The 4,348-nt window shown below is 25.9% G+C and overlaps 1 long non-coding RNA gene across 1 annotated transcript; it reads left to right on the forward strand.

Moving 5' to 3' along the window:
- Window positions 1–2,739: 2,739 nt before the first annotated feature.
- On the forward strand, window positions 2,740–3,566 carry LOC110657692 (uncharacterized). The gene is made up of 2 exons (XR_002495423.2): window positions 2,740–3,271; window positions 3,359–3,566. It is a non-coding gene; the product is annotated as an uncharacterized LOC110657692 (long non-coding RNA).
- Window positions 3,567–4,348: the final 782 nt, after the last annotated feature.

Genomic DNA, 4,348 nt, shown 5'->3' on the forward strand with positions numbered 1-4,348 from the left:
GACTTGACCTCTGCCAACGACATGTACAAGTCTTCGTGCCCCACCCCTCCCGTGACCAGTATGCATAATTTTTAACTTTATTAATTATTGATAATTAAAAATCATTTAATATATATTTTTTCCTTTACAATAAAAAAATACATTTAATTATTTATTTAAGGATTAGACACACATAATAATTTTTAATCAATTATACAATTTATCTACTTGGTTGTCAATTTTGAATTTCAATTCTAATAAGCAACGACTTTAGAAACCTTCCATATATTTAAGTTTTCTTTTTATGTTTTCTTCGCAAGCAACTCTTATATATATATATAATTAAATTTTTCAAATTTTTATAATTAAACTCTAAATTAAAAATTTTAGCAATTATACCCTATACATTAAATATTATAGTAATTACACTCTCTCATTAAACTCATCATTAATAATTAAGAGAAATATCATGTCAGCATAATTAAACCTCAAATTGAGTTCAAACTAAACATAATTAAATTAAAATTAATTCAAAAAAAAAAAGAGAGAGAAAGAAGAACATGATTCTTCTTTATATAATAAATCAACATTGAGAAATCTAAATCTTTAAATCTCAAATACCCACATCCTCAAAGGCACCTAGAAGCATAATATAAAATTGATTAAAAGAAGAAACATACTTAGTTGTAAGGTGTGTGATCTCTTTATATAGACATTGAATGAACTCGTATTGGCACTTTGTAAAGCCATGTATTTCCTCTCGTAACGGAGAATCTCACATGCATGTGCCGACGTTTTCTTATTTAAATGCTTTCTCAGTAATTTTTTTGGTTAACATTTTCTTTGATAAATATTATTTTAATAAATAAATTCAAATTCACATTATATTGATAAATTGTTTAAATGCTTATTATCTCATTTTGTCTCAAAACATAGCAATCCCTTGAGTACTCTCCAGATTGCCGTCAATGGCATTCACCCGCGGTAGTTATTAATCCCGTTTCCATAAACCGAATTCATTTTATTAATAACATACGAAAATTTTGACAAAACAAGTCTATTTTATACCCTACTTCTTATTTTTGATACTCTTTACTTCTTATTTTTGATACTCTTTTTATGTTTCTTGTTCTTTTTTTTTTTAATGTTTTTATTAATTAGTCTTTTTAACCCTGATTATGAGTTTCAAATTTAAGTTTCTTACCCTTTCTAACGAGACTTGGTTTTGTTTCCGTAACCATTTTCCCTTCATATATATGTATTTAACTTTGGGCCTTAATTTCAATTAATTTAATTGATAAAAGTATATAAAATTTATATAATATTAATTATTAGATGTAAATATTTTAATAGTGCTAAAATTTCTTTTCGCCTCGTAAAATCATTGCGCTTGCGTAAAATTTTTCTAAAGATTCTCATTTTTAATTATTTATGTATAGATTTTAGAAATTTTAGAGTGTTACAATTTAAGTAGTTTATTAAATGATAAATAATAATAATAATAAAGTTTACTCTATTGATTCCGTCGAAAAGAAAAAGGTTAAAAATGCCTCGCTGCTTTGTTGCTTTTGATAGAATGGCCTATAGGACATGATGGGAGTTGTTTTTTCTCCGACCAATTTTTCCAGTTGATTTGTTCCCCTTTTCCCTGGGGAAAAAAAAATGAATTGTTGGTTTGTTGCTTTTGATTTTGATAGAATGATTCATATGGACAAGGGCGCCATAATAGTTAAATGTGAGTGTGTGCTTTTGCTAACTTGATTAATTAATGTAAAATAAAACATAATTTTATGGACGTAAAGAAAGAAGAAACTATATATTTTGACTAATTTTTCTTTTCTCCATCTACAAGGCAGAATCCAATTCTCAACTCGTAGGAGAAAAATGAATTTTCTTTCCTCTGTCTACAAGGCAGAATCCAATTCTCAACTCATGGGAGAAAAATAAAGTAGCAAACGACATGTATGATTCCCATATACTGAGAAAATCATCTAATATATGTTCAATCTCATATGAAAATGAGTTTTTATTATTGCATATTAGATTTAAGGTGACAGTTCTTTAGCAAAAGGTACAAAATGATTATCTTTAAACATATAAGAGAATAATTTTATAACAGTTCAAAACCATTAATTATAAAATAATTAATAAATTATATCATAAATTTAACAAATTTGCTAGTAAAATTAGTACAACAACAGTGATTTATACCTATTTAAGGTAACATTTTTTATCCGTTGCAAAAACATAATCAAATTGTTACTTTATGATACAGCAACGGAGATAAATGTAGGGTTTTTAAATCACTACTATTGACTTATAATTATGATTTAAACATAAATTATAGCGATTTTCAATATTGTCTTAAATATATTATGTAGTAGTATTTATAATTATTAGATTAAATATTTATATCAAAATTTATGCAAAATTAATTCAAATGTGTATAATGAGTAAATTTGTATAATAAGTATTCAAATTTAAATATAAATATTCAATTTAACAATTATTTGTTAAATTGCTTGAGATCCTACATTGCTTTCAACTAGAATATTATTTTATCTGTTTATTCTAAGTATAATTCATAATTTATTAATATAATAAAAAATTATAAATAATATAGTAAATTCAGTACGATTATGCGTGAAACTGTTATTTCACATGAAATAGTTTGAATTTAATTTTAGAAATTATTATATATCCATTTTTAACAATTAATAAAGTTCATTTTCACATTTAGAAAATACTGCATGATTTCTCAGACTTACTATGCTTATCAAATATTATTTTATTATTATATTGGCTTTTGACGAGTGACAATTTTGGATCAGCATGGCTCGTTCCTTCTCTCTCCATTATATATATAATTAAGGTGTGCAAGTTTGGTAGATGAAAGTGGCAAAAGAGGGTTGAGCTTGCAAGTTTGAAACAAAAAATGGGCATTCCTAATACAATTTTGAGAAAATTCCCTCTTGCATTATTTGCTCTATTTATACTTCTCTACACAAATCGCTGTCGAGCTGCTCTTCTTGCCAAGAGCAACAACACTTTCCATTGCAATGGCCGAGATGATTGCTTCATCTCGGACGACTTGGAATTGGAGTCGTTTATGGAGTCCTACGCTAGCATTTATAGTAGCCGAATGCTTGCCGCTAATGTTAAAATTGGAGTTATCCCGCAGGATAGCAGTGATACGCCAAAAGTTTGCCCAAACTCACCGCAGTATTGCTATCCTCCAAGGACTCCAGAAAGATGCAAGCAGTCATACAACAGAAACTGCTAGCTCTTAATTGTAATATGCATATATGTGCCAGTGTGACAATCTCTTCTTCCCTATTCTCCACTTTCCCTCTTTGACTCAATAAATTTCATTTTGCAGATGAAGAACAAGGTAGAAGCCAGCCATTCCCCACTTATGATCAGTATGTGTGCTTTTGCAGTTTCCTTCCTAGTTGTAATGGCTTTTACAAATCAATCATGTGAGTGCTATTAGTTCCATTTTTAACAATTTTTAGACATCATTTATATCATAAATGTATTTGCCTGTTTATATATGATTATATGACAGCATTTACTTTATTAGTCTATTATCAGTGTCAGTGAGCTACATTATATCAGTATGTAAATCATTATGTAGTTATAATTGTTGTTAGATTGATATGTTTATTTGAAAAAAAATTGTTTGTGTTGGGATAATTGAGATTATTTTTGAAAGGACTAAATTGTAAAATTTTTCTCCAATTACTAAAGATTTCATTTTTAAATGAACTTTTTTTTTTCTATATTATTAATGCATTTCATTTAAATTTTCAATTCAAATATTATACCATGAAAAGTATTAAGTGGTGCTAATTAAATTTTCCAACAAAAATTTTGAACGAATTTGGATCCGTTTGATATTACTCTTTATATTATTATTATTATTATTATTATTATTATTATTATTATTATTATTATTAAAAAACACCATTTTACCTTAAATATATTGGTGAGAAATTATTAAAATTAATTTTAAATTAAGTTTTCGTTTATTTAGCAAAAAATAATCTGCATAGAAATTTTCTTAGAATATTTTTCATTATTTGGGTGCAATATTAGTTAATGGTATGTATTTATGTTATGTATATATAAGTGTTTTCACATCTTAATAATCTATTTAAAATTTAGAAAATGACTTATTTTTTTAAAAAAATAACATATATTTTTTAAAAGCTTAGTTTTTATTTTTTGTTGACATATTTTTTTGAATGTACCAAATACTAGAAAAAATAAAAAATATTTTCCATAAAATATAAAATTTCCGCAAAACAAACCTGAGCATAAATTTCAGTTTTTTTAATTATAAAAACTTTAAAATAATAAAAAAGAA

Source organism: Hevea brasiliensis, chromosome 9 (assembly GCF_030052815.1).
Source record: "Hevea brasiliensis isolate MT/VB/25A 57/8 chromosome 9, ASM3005281v1, whole genome shotgun sequence".
Taxonomy (NCBI): domain Eukaryota; kingdom Viridiplantae; phylum Streptophyta; class Magnoliopsida; order Malpighiales; family Euphorbiaceae; genus Hevea; species Hevea brasiliensis.